Genomic DNA, 13,674 nt, shown 5'->3' on the forward strand with positions numbered 1-13,674 from the left:
CAGCGAATAAGTGCTTCTCTATTTCTCCCATCCGCCCGAAGGTGAGTCGGCTTATCTTTTTGGCACCGCATCGTAATGGCGCTCAGTAAGGAGTATTTCGTTAGGCTTATCGCCCGGAATAACTAGGACTCTCTAGCCAGAGACAGTTCTACAGTCGGCAATCGCCGAGTAATAGAAGACGATGGGCTCTCGATAGAATATTTCTATAACTTTTATATCCTTTATGTTTTAATTAAGGTTTATTCCGTTAATTAAGGTTACTCTAGATTTAGGTTCGACTTATAGAATCTACAACTGAAGATCGCGTAAAAGTTTTATAACTCCTCTACGGATGGTAAATTTCCCAGAATTGTGTATTATATCCTAAAATATTATAAAAATCGGATGAGATATTAGAAAAAAAATGGCAGACGCTTTAAACACGGCGATTAATGCACTCAAAACCGGATGAAAATTCTCAATTTAAAGTTGTTTGCATCTTTTTTAACAGATTTTAGTTTTATTTATTTTTTAAATAACGCTCCACATAGAACTGCAAAAAAATTAATCCGAACAAAGGGAATTTTTGTTCTATTGTAGGGAATTTTCGTTCTGTAGCAGAACGCTTGCCGTTTGGTGTTTCAGGTTATGTTGTTAGTTCATATTAAAAACAGAATTAATGGTTTCTGTGCTTTTATAGTTCATTGTCGATTACTTTTTGTCGACCTTGTGAGTTTTTTTTATCAGTAGAGACCGGATCATATGCGTTTGCATATTAAGCCCGTTTTTACGTTATCGCATATTTTCCTTAAAATCTAGTGACGATGCATATTTTTGCTATATTTACAGTATTTTACGGTAGGGTACGTTGTTAATAAATGAAATCTTGCGTTGTAGCCGGCCAAACCTATCAGCTGCACGGCTCTTAGAGCGCACTAAGCAGCCGCGGAATACTACCTCTAATCGTTTAACAAAATGTTAAATAATCGTTAATTATCGAATTTATCGGTATATTATTCGACTACTTACTAACTGTATGCTGATTTTAAAATAAAATACTAAAAATTACTATTTTTTTATTACTTAAAGTCGCATATTTTCACACTTTTCACTCATATTTTAAGCATTTTTCACGCTTATTTCAAGCTTTTTATGTCGCATGTAATCCGGTCTCTAGTTATAAGTTTGTTATTCGTTTCTAGTCGATACAATGGATTTAATCCCGCGAATGCGGTCAGAAATTGTCGCTCTGTCTCAACACGCACAAACGACTAAGACAGATTGCCGATAAGTGTAGTGTGAAAAAGTTTAGGGAAACAGGTTCGTCTCTCCAAAGAACAAAGGAAAATGCGGACGGAAAAAGAAAACCACGCCTACACAGGATCGATTATTAATAAGAAAAAAAAAATTAATCCACGATCGTCAGCTTTTGACCTTAACAGGTACTTAAGACCCGGTGAGACTAACGTTTCTGATAAGACAGTTCGTAGAAGATTGTTGGCAGCGGGAAGGATCGCTCGTAAACCTAAAAGGAAGCGGTTACCGACACGGGTTACGAAGACAAAAGGACTTCAATAGGCAAAGGAACGTAAAGAATGAACCGATGAGATGTGGAAAAAGGTTATTTTTTCGGACGAAACCGATTTTATCTCCACGGAGAGAAAGTAGCCTACATTCGTTAGCCGGCACGCCTGCAACAAGCTCCGAAACACCCGGCCAAAAATATATTTTGGGGATCTTTTTCACACGAAGGGCCAGCAGCAGTTACGCCTGCGTTTAGGATGATGAAATCGGACCGCTACATTAACGTACGCCGAAGAAAAATAGTCCCGCTTACGCAGAGGAACCCGGAACTCGTTTTCCAAAAGGACCTTGCACCGTGTCGCACGTCAAAGAAACCGCTCTCGCGGTCAGCCAACTCCCCTGACGTGAATCCCATCGAAAATTTACGGGCCGTACTAAAAAGAAGACTTGGGAAAGCGAATCGTAGCACGAAAACCGACCTTATTAGTTCAGCGGTACAGATTTGGTTTCGAGATGAAGAAATCAAAAATAACCGTTCTACCTTAAAGGAATCAACGCCAAAGAGGATTAAAGAGACGATCAAAAACAACGGAAGACACGTAAACTATTAAATTTCAATAAGTTTAACTATCAAACATTTTTTCTGTTAAAAATACTGCGTTCTGATTAATTTGTTCGCCGCTGTTCGTTCGTAGCTTACGGCATCGGAATATGAAACGGAAATTTTGTAGCGTACGAAAAATACCGTGTTTGTCTGGGATTCGAATCTGCGATATTTAGATTAAAGACGGTGGCGCTACCGATCCGGCAAACTTAAAACGAATACTCTGTATTATTATCCGATAATGTTTCTAATAATTTATTTAAATTACGAAAATATCAATTAATAATAATAATTAAAGAAAAACGTTTAACGATATAAGTCGTAAATACGCAAGGCGAATATCAAAGATTTCTAACCGATAAATAATTTAAAACTAAAACGATTTATTAATAACGATAATAATAATTTATAAAAAGAAACAAGATTACATAAAAACCTGAAAAACTACCGATCTATCCTTAAATATAGTTTAATGCGACCGTGAAAACAAGGTGGATCAGACACAAATTGAGATAGCAGGGTCGTTTAAAACGCGTTATTCTGTCTAAAACTTCAACAAAAATTAAAAAAAATTGTACATACTATTTCCTGTTTCCCAAATAATTTTCACATTTATGTATAATTTAATCAACATTTCACCTACGCGTACCGGGAAACAACCTTACCTTTTTAAAAAAGAATTAACTAATAGTATAATTGAATAACTTATTATCTAACCAGAAATTTGTTTACTTTCATCTGTATTTTTTGTTCTAAAAGTTTTATTAAAATCCAAACAATAGAAAATTCTCATATATATATGTATATATAAATAAATAGAAAAATTAATTTGCATATATTAATGACTAGCAGACCCGGCAATGGTTCGCTATTGCTGAATTTGAGTGTATATACACTTTAAATGAGCGCAATTGAAAGTTTGATAAAACATTAAAAAGATCAAAATGACCGTACTTCACAAAATCTAACTTTCACTTTATCTATTTTTCCCCCTTTTCCTATTTTATTTTTTTTTTTATTCTCTACTATCCTTTTCTCCTTTTCCCTTTTCCCCCTTTATCCCCGTGCGTAAATCGGTCCAGTAGTTTTTTAGTCTATAGCGGACACATATGAATATTGCCTTTTATATATTTTTGTTTTTTTGTTTCGTATGTATTTCAACCCCAGCGCCACCTAGCGGGTCCAAACTAATTCAGAAACCTTCCCTGGCATGTGTCCAACCGTTCCCCAAAGTTTCATCGCTATCGGATGAACGGTTTAGGAAGGCGTAACAGACAAACATTCATTTTTATCTATATAGATAGATTATAATATGTTTTCTTTCCCTGCTGTACCTGTATATATTTTTGTTTCGGCAAATGTTTTGATATAGTCACGTCTCGATAAGAAACTCCATTAACATCTGTGTTATTACGATTTAGGGGGTTATTAGAAACGCCTCGTCACACGTTAAAGCAACGTTTACACTAATCCGCGTGGTATAAGATAACTAATAATTATTATGTATTTTTAAACCGATTTTTTACGCTTCAGAAATGTTTTTCTCCATCGCGTATAGTTTTTTTCCACGATTCGACGACTATATTGATTTCTAAGGCAACGGCAGATAAGGAAAATTGTTAAAAGGTATATTTTTCTGTAAACAGATATGTTGGCACCGCTTCTGCTCTACTTATCATTTGTATACCGCTTTCAGCGGTTAATATGATTACAAAGTATGCGAATTTTTGGAGTTATTGTTCGATCAGCCTATTTTGAGCACGGTTACCGACAGGCTGTTCTTTATTTTTACCGGTGTCTTTTAAATAACGGTCTACACCTTCGTGCAAGAACAATCCCGATGTTTTTGTTACATTTGTGGAAATTATGCGGTGCTTAAACAAAGAACAGATATAACAGACTGTGAAAAAAGCTTATTACGCTTATTTCAAAGTGAAACTCGGAGACCGGGACAAACCGTGAGCGCTAAAATTTGCCGGTATTGTGTAGAAAGATCGAGGTCGTGGACTAAAGGTAAGAAATCATACATGTCGTTTGCCGTTCCTATAGCGTGGAGAAAGCCTAAAGACCCGACTTCAGGACTTTTGTTTAGTCGATGTTAAGGGCTGCAATTCAAAAAATAAAAAACAAATTGCGTACCCAAACACTCCTTCAGCTATTAGGCCGATTGTACGTGGAAAAGACTTACCTGACCCTCTTCCTCCAACCGATTTAGAGGACAAAGCTGAAGATTATATCGATAGCGGAATATCACAAACCGAATCTGATGAATACAAAGCCTGATGAAGACGTTACACCAAAAACTATTTTCTCCAGCTGAACTTAACATTCCGCTACGAAATTCGAATTTACCTAAGACTTACAAGGGTTCCTGCTTAAAGATAAGAATCTTTTAGCACCGCGTACACATTCTTCACGGTACAAACACAGAGAAAAAGAACTAATTCTCACGTAACGGTTCCTCGATTTACTACAGTGACAAAAACAAGTTAAAGCTGTTCTACGGAATTGAAGATGATCCTACCCGATGGAGGCTTTTGTTGACTCGTCAAAAGGAAGTCTTAAAGGCGTACTACTTCATAACGGAAACGTATACGCATCAGTCCCTGTGACCCGTTCAGACAAAATAAAAGAAACATCTCAAAATATGAAGATATCGCTAAAAAATATTAAATTTGACAAGCACAATCGTTTAATCTACGGTGACTTCAAAGAAGTAGGAATGCTATTAGGTCAACAAGGTTGATACGCAAAGATGCTTTGCTTTTTACGGGAGTAGGAAAGAAATTGGAATGTGAGAGTTTGGTCAGAAAGAAAGCAATTAGTGCCTGGTAGCAACAATATTTTGTACGAACCGTTCGAAGACCGCAACCGAGTGTTACTTCCACCATTGGCAACAGCTCTACAACAAGATGAGACCTACCGATGAAATTTCCTTTTATCACAAAAGAGAAATTGAAAGCTGCAATGTTTTTTTTTTGGACCTCAAATCCGCAAATCGATAAAGAACAAAGGTTTTCAGGATACAAACAACCAATGAGAGAGAAAAATATGCCTAGATTTCCTTCAAGCATCTGAAGGAAAATTCTGAAAATTTTCTGGACTAAAACTTATAAAAATTTTTAGTCAAAGAATTTTCTGGGGACTAAAAAAGATCCCAATTATAAGGAAATTGTTGAAAAAATATATTGGAAAACTTCAAAAAGCTTGGTTGTAGAACGAGTATTAAAATTCACTTTCTACACTCACACATCGACTGCTTTCCATAAAATCTTGGGAATTTTAGTAAAGAGCAAGGTGAACGGAACGGTTTCACAGAGATATAAGGGAGATGAAAAAGCGATACCAAAGAAAATAGAATGAAACAATGATGGCTGCATGTTACATAGGAACAATACAGAAAAAGCAGAAAAAAGAAGGAAGTTACTTAAGGAAAATTTGTAAATTAATGAACCTTTTCTTGTTTCACTGTTCCTAAAATATTGACAATTTTTAATAACGTTTATCAATAACTTTTAGTAACAATAATATCTATGTGTAATAATGTATAAATGTACTAATTATTTCATCGATTACAGTGATCACAAAAATAATATCTTGACGTGAAAATAAATGTAAGAACATAAGTTTAAAAAAAAAAATCATCTGATAAAAAGTTTTAGAATGCAGACTAGAGTTATTTATGGTAAAAACCCATTAAAAATATTTAGAATGTTTGGCGGAAACAGAGAGAAAATTACGTACGATTTTCTGTCTATTTTTCGTCTGTATTGTTTCAATAAAAAATCTGATGTGAACATCACATCACTTCCTTCTACACCTATTAAATTACATATATACATTTTTATAAAAATGAAAAGTATATAATATTTTATTTCATTAATAACTTCTGATATTTTTTCTTTTTTTTTCCTTGTTATTGAATTAGTTATTGTAAACTTTTTTTTCTACAATCAGAGGTTAATAATTATTAATAAATCAATATATTTAAAAAAAAAAACAGTTAAAAAAAGGAATAAATCTGATTCGAACCGATGTGCCTTTCCCTTGTAAGATCCAAATATTTCATTAATTAAAATGTTATTTAGCTATAACTCTGGAACCGATAAAAATAAATACCGATTATGAAATATCGTTGAAAGGTTCTAAATGAGGTCTTATTACTGCAATTAAGAAAAAATCCAAAATCAATTTTTGTTTGATTTTGTGCTTTTTTGAACATTTTTGGTTAAGACTACTGCAGTGAAAAAGGGAGGTGTACAATGAGGTCTTAACAAAAGACCTAAATCCAAAATTTCAACATTCTACGGCTAATCGTTTTTTAATTATGCGGTATACGTACGTACAGACGTCACGCCGAAACTAGCCAAAATGGATTCAGGGATGGTCAAAATGGATATTTCCGTTGAAATCTGAAAACCGAAATCTTTCGCGATCGCAATACTTCCTTTACTTTGTACAAGGAAGTAAAAACGATGGAAAAGATCAACGATTACTCTATTTCATTAAAAACTTGTGGATGTCAAAGTGCATTTCCAGTGGCCGATGAACTTAATGGCATGCAGTGCAGTTTTAATTTTCAACAATAAAACTTACAAAATCATCTTTTAACGTTTGCGATAGTTATTTCAAAATTTCCTATTTTCCTTGTGCCTCGTGTAATGTTCTGGTTCACCCTCAAATTATATACTCGTAAGACGCAACGATACTACGGTGTTCATTTCTTCTCGTTTAAATTTAAATTTTTAAACCTGTAAAATCAAATTACCCTTAACTTCGATCGAGATTTAAGTTTAAATAATTCTTCCCGCGATCAAAATTTATTCGAATAAATACTTACGAAACCAGAGAGCGATAGCTGCTGGCGAAACGTTCCGTTATACAAGGCATACTGATAAAGTAAGGGCCGTTTGGTCATTAAAAAAATTAACTCGTGAGAAAAGGTTTTTACTTACAGTTTTATTTTATAACATATCTACTTCACTTTTCCACATAATCGCCATTCAGTTCTAAGTACTTTTCGTAACGCTGCAGCGGTTTCTTTAACCCCTCTGCATAGAAGTTTTCCGCCTGGGAATTGAACCGGTTGACAACGGCAGTCTTGAGTTCCTGGTCGTTTACAAACCGTTGTCCACCAAGCCGCTTTTTCAAATGCAAGAAGAGGAAGTAATCGCTAGGTACAAAATCGGGACTACATGGAAGGTCGCCCAAAAACCTGCCAAGAAAATGTTGAATCTTCTTCGTGGTTAAGGCAGGGGTGTGAGGATTACGCCGGATGACAGTTTGGATCGCACGTCACAGTTTGGCGAGCATTTCGCAGTACACGTCATCTGTAATTTGTTGATCCACGTTCCATGAAATCATCCAAAATGACGGCCTTTTCGTTTCCCCCCCCAAAAAAAAAAAAAACGATAGCCAACATTTTTCGACTCGAGTACGGAGATCGCTTAAACTTTTACGGTTTATGAGAACTTGAATGGCGCACTGTTGTTTTGACTCGGCGTTGGTGTAGTATATCCAAGTCTCGTCGCCCGTAACAATGTGTGAAAACAAATCATCTACATCTTCTCGATAGCGGTCCAAAAACGCTGGTCCAAAACCAGCGGTCTCGATAGCGGTCCAAAAACAAAATTTGTGATATCCGAGCTTTCCTGTAACAATCGTATAGATAGAGGTGCGTCCAATATGCGAAAATTCATCGGCCAGAGAACTAATCGTCTCTTCCCAAATCAGCCGATTTGGAAGTCGAGAGTTCCAGCGTTGAAGACCTAGTAAAGTCAGTTATTTTTACACGGATTTGAATACTAGATCGTGGATACCGGTTTTCTTTGGTGTTTGGATTTCAATTAACCGCACGTCTCAAGATTGGTCGAACTGAGACTGTACAAGACTACTTTTTTCTATTTTCACTCGTACATATCATCCTCTGAAGTATTATCTGAACGGTAATTACCGGAGGCTAAACAGAAAAAAGAACTAAGAAAACTAATCGCCAATCGTCGATCGCATTGCAGTTTTCGGTTCGCTTGTTCAACGATTTCATCGATCTGAATACTGGGCCTGCCGTTCCGCTATTCGTCATGCACATTTGTGCGGCCATTTTTCCAGTCTCGAAACCATTATCTATCTGACTTCACTCGTTACTGTAGATTCCATACACAACTCCCGATAAATTTCAGCAGCTGAAGTTCCTTTTGCACACAAAAATCTAATCGCAGCGCGCACTTCACGACCGGCGGGAGAAACGATTGTCGGGTACGGATTACAGCAGCGGTTTCGTAAATAGCCGATAGATGGCCTTGCAAGCGTAAAACTGTATTCAAACCCGCTAATATTTAAATATAAGCCGACGGCCCTTACTTTATAAATATGTCTCGTATTTCAGTCTGGCATCGTACCTTCCGATCCGATACACCTATCTGTTCACTCGATTTGCACACCTTCGGTTAAGTAGATCGACGCTTCTCGCTTATATGAATCCATATCTGGTAAATTTGTACAGCTGGGAAACGATCCGGTGCGGTTACTTAATTTTACGATACATAATAATTACTACAATTTGAAGGTCAGATTGTCACCGTGTTTGGCTGTCAAGGTCGATGACACCATGCAGCCGTAAGGTGTAACGGCATCTCGACGACGGTTTATTGCGGTGAATGTCACGCAGGACTCTGTGATGGAGCCGAGTGGGTGTAGGAGGTCTGTCCGCCTCTCCCTAGTGGACCAGACCGAATGCAATAATTTAACCTAAGTCAGGGGTTTATTTAAGGGTAAATTTGAGCTTCATAAGGGAACTAGGACTAAATTTCGTTGTTGCGATCGACATATATGTCGGTGGTACGTTGTGTTTATTTTGCCTCGAATTTCGAGACGTTCACGTAATCGGCTCATAATAAGTAGAACTAGGCGCGGGGTTCGTGCTTAGCTAGTTCAGAGGGATGCGATGTAGGACAATCGAGATGTCCGTACGAGGCCTACAGCGAAGGCAAGAAGCCGAGTTATTAAGTGGCATCCCGACGAGGCTTGGCTTATTATTATGAGATGTAAAACGTCAGAGGGCGATAGACGACTCCCGTTAAAGCCCAACAGAGCAAGGAACGGGTAGGGGCGACCGGAACGTCACTACGCGGGTGTCTTCCCCTACAGGGTTGGGATGTCAAGGTCCACGAGTGAAACATAGGACGAGACAAAGGCGGCATATTGAAAGAAATATTTAACTTAGCTCTTCCTATTAAAACATGAATTTTCGAAACGCTTCTTTTATCGCACATCTATTCATTTTTTTTTAGAATTTTCAATAACACAATATTTTTAGCAAAAAATCATACACTTATTTCTGTTTTTAGATTAATATTATATTCATAAATAAATATTATATATATATATATATATATATATATATACACACACACATATACGCGAATAAGATGAAAGGCCTCTTGTTCCTTTCAATGTCGGAACTTGCCTTTTTGAGTCTTCAACTCTAATTATAGCTTCCTCATTCTTATAAAGGTAAACTAAAATTAATATATTTTAAACACAAAACGGTATACGAATCGATATTAAAAACTATATGAAACAAAAAACAAACCGGAAAATAACCATAAAAGGAAAATTATTTAAATGTATTAAGCTTATATAAAAAATTATTTAAATATTCCTTATATATTTGGTAATAAAATTAAAAAACAAAAAATTTAAATAATTTGAATTTTAATAAAACAAGCTATATGGATAACAAGTCCAATAAATGGATAAAGAATAAGATAAACCTATGCAAATAAGGTAACGATTAAGTAATTGGTATTTTTATATGTACATATGGTCAAAAAAAAAAAAAATATATATATATATATATATATATATATGCAGGTTTTCCATACTCAATAAAAAAAGAAAAAAAAAATTTTCCCAATTTTACTGCATAAGTTAATAAAAAGTCCAATCACCTAAGTATGAAAAAATATTACAGTTATATATAATTTGGTTTTAAAAAAGAGGTTTTAACACGTAAAAGGCAATAAAGTTAATAACTATCGATAAGGTAATTAATAAAAACGAGAAAGTCATTAACTCTATTTCTAGATCATCGTAAAAGTCTTTCTAGATGATCGAACATAAAATATTATTTAAAACGGGAAAAAATAATGGCGACAAAAGGAAGCGCGCCCCGATCGAACCGTGAATATTTAAAAATATTTAGTCCCACAAGAATCCATGTAAGCTCTACGGTCCGCAACTATTTTTATAATATATAAAAGTCCTACGTAACAGGAAATATTTTTAATTGATTAATTTCATTTGACGCGATGAAAAATGTCGTGTATACGTTTTAAAAGGTTTCGATCTGACCCGATGCGGATAAGGCTTACCGAAAATAAGATTTCAATTTATCTATCGAAAAAATAATTTCATCGAATTCAACAAACGATCGAACAAAGTAAAGCATGAAATATCACCGTTTATAGTATTTAGAAGGTAACGAGCTAATAATGTAAATTATCTATAGTCGAACTAAAATGATATTTCGCCCTGGAGTGGAGCATATGAAGCGTCATTAATCGGTTAATTTTTTTTGGTCATCAGTCATTTGACTGATTTGATGTAGCTCTCCAAGTTTCCCTATCTAGTACTAGTAGTTTCATTTCGATATACTCCCTATATCCCACATCCCTAACAATTTGTTTAAAATATTCCAAACGTTGCATGCCTGCACAATTTTTCCCATCTACCTATCCCTCCAATATTAAAGCGACTATTCCAGGATGCCTTAATATGTTGCCTATAAATCTGTCTCTTCTTTTAACTATATTTTTCCAAATAATTTTTTCTTTATCGATTTGCTGTAACACCTCTTCATCTCTCACTTTATCCACCCGTCTGATTTTTAACATTCTCCTGTAGCACCGCATTTCAAAAGCTTCTCATCTTTTCTTTTCGGATACTCCGATCGTCCAAGTTTCACTTCCATATAAAGCGACCCTACAAACATATACTTTCAAAAATGTTTTCCTGACGTTTAAATTAATTTTTTATGTAAATAAATTATGCTTCTGACTGAAAGTTCGTTTTCTTTGTGTTATTCCACATTTTATATCTTTCCTGTTTCTTCCATCTTTAATAATTCTACTTCCCAAATAACAGAATTCTTCTACCTTCGTAATCTTTTCTCTTCCTACTTTTATATTCAGCGGGTCATCTACATTATTTCTACTACATTTCATTACTTTCGGTTTGTTCTTGTTTATTTTCGTGCGATATATCTTGCATCGGACTTCATCCGTGCCGTTCATTGTTTCTTCTAAATCTTTTTTACTCCCGACTAGAATTACTAGAATTATCCGCAAATCGTATCATCTTTACATTTTCGCATTGCACTATTACTCCGGATCTAAATTGTTCTTTAACATCAACTGCTTCTTCTTTAATTCAGTCGATCGCAATTAAAAGGGGAGGTGCACAACTAGATGTTACATCAGTCCTAAATCCAAAATTTCAACATCCTACGGCTAATCGTTTTTGAGTTATACGAGATACATACGTACGTACAGACGTCACGCTGAAAACTAATCAAAATGGATTCAGGGATAGTCAAAATGGATATTTCCATTTAAATCTGAAAACCGAAATTTTTCCTTTACTTCGTGTATAAGGAAGTAAAAAAATTGTAAGATTGCCTAATTATTAAAACTTACTTTAAAAGAACACAAACTAGTTTATTCAGATATTTAGACAACTATTTTTTATTATATAATATAGTTAAATTCTACCGTTTCATACGGTTTTCTCCAATCGGGTTTCCAGTTACTACCGGGTCTGGGTGTGTATGTATAGACGAATACAATTACCGCTCCCGGCTTGCCAGGTCTGATGTACCGGAAAACATGTAGTCTTAAACAGACTCAGGTCGACCGCTCCTGAGACGCGTAGTTAACTGCTGAAACCCGACCGTCAAAGAACACCGGTATCCACAATCTAGCATTCAAATCCTTATAAAAGCGACTGCCTTTACAAGGTCTCGAACCTTAGCACTTTCGACTTTAAAATAATCAGCTGATTTGCGATGATGAGTTTAACCGGACCCACGGGTTACATTTTATTATTGTTAATATATAATAAATATATCAGTGTAAAAATTGATTATTTCATTAATCGCTTTTATAATAATATCGATTAATTAAGCTTTGGCTCTACCCGCATAGAAAAAGGAATATAAAATTCATATCCGATCCGCAACTAATATAAAATAAGGAATCGTTTTAGATTATCGACTAACAAGTACAATTTTTAATCGACACGGTACCGTTCCTGTTAAGCGGAATAACCTAGTGAAAGATATGATAATCGAACCGAGCAGGAAATCCGATCGGTCGTATTCCTCGATGATATTCTCAAAATCTAAAAGTCACTTATCGACGATATCTTTAGAAGTATTAGTCGTAAACATTTATCTCTCAGTAACACAGCAAATCCTGAAGTAAAATCTAAAATTTCACTAAGAAAACTTTAAGGGAGCAGCCCTTCTACCTAGATAGCTTAATTGTACGATCGATAATACGCCTAAATGAAATCCTAAATTATTCAAAAGTTATGATAAAAAGACCTTTTTTTTATTTTTCGAAAACGTTTATCCGATCCAAACATTGGAGCGATAATATCTGTGCTTTCATCTAGAGGTTAGAAGTTCAACAAAGAAAACGACAGTTTATCGGGGGGATTTTTTCACTTTATTTCCAGTATGATCTTTACAAAGACGAATACACTTTTCATAACGGTGTTGAAAATGCAGTTATACCAACTTTAGAATATAATTCTTTCAAATTCTCAAAATACCCATTTACAGCATCAATGACTTCCTCGTCGCTCTCAAATCGTCGTCTAGTAAGCCGTTTTTGAGGTTAGGAAACAGATGATAGTCGCTGGTGGTAAATATGGGGAATGAGGTGATTAAGAAAGCGACTGGGACTTCAGTTCGTTGATTTTTAGCATCGCAACAATTGTGCTGCTGCATTGTCATGGTGAAACCAGATGTTTATTCGCTATACGTGTCGTTTTGTTTTTACTTTGTCAAACCTAGACTAACGGAGCTGCTAACCTGAAATTTGCTAATGCTATCTGTCGATGAATTTTCAATTTAGAAAATTAAAAACGTTAAATAATTCTAGGATTTATATTTAGGAAAATTTTATCTTTGCTAAAACGAATAATCGCTTATAATATTAAAAACAAAATGTCCACTTCTACCGAACCGGACGATAGAAAAATGTTTCCGTATAACTCGACAAGACAATACTTAGGCTTACGAGAAAGGATTCCAAATCTTTTAAATACGTTTCCATTAATTTATTTAAAGAAATTTTTTTTATACTTAAACGATTAAATTTTACCGTCGATAAATTTTTAAATAATATCGATTAAAAAATTTGTTAAACTCATTCAACGCGTCCGTAAGTAAACGTTTGAACGTAATGAATTTTCATTATTCTGAATTACGATTTATTTTACTGTTATTTTTAATGTTTGGCATATTAATTCCGTGTATTTTTTATTTCAAACAATTATGCATT

This window comes from Lycorma delicatula, chromosome 12, assembly GCF_047948215.1.
Source record: "Lycorma delicatula isolate Av1 chromosome 12, ASM4794821v1, whole genome shotgun sequence".
Classification (NCBI taxonomy): Eukaryota; Metazoa; Arthropoda; class Insecta; order Hemiptera; family Fulgoridae; genus Lycorma; species Lycorma delicatula.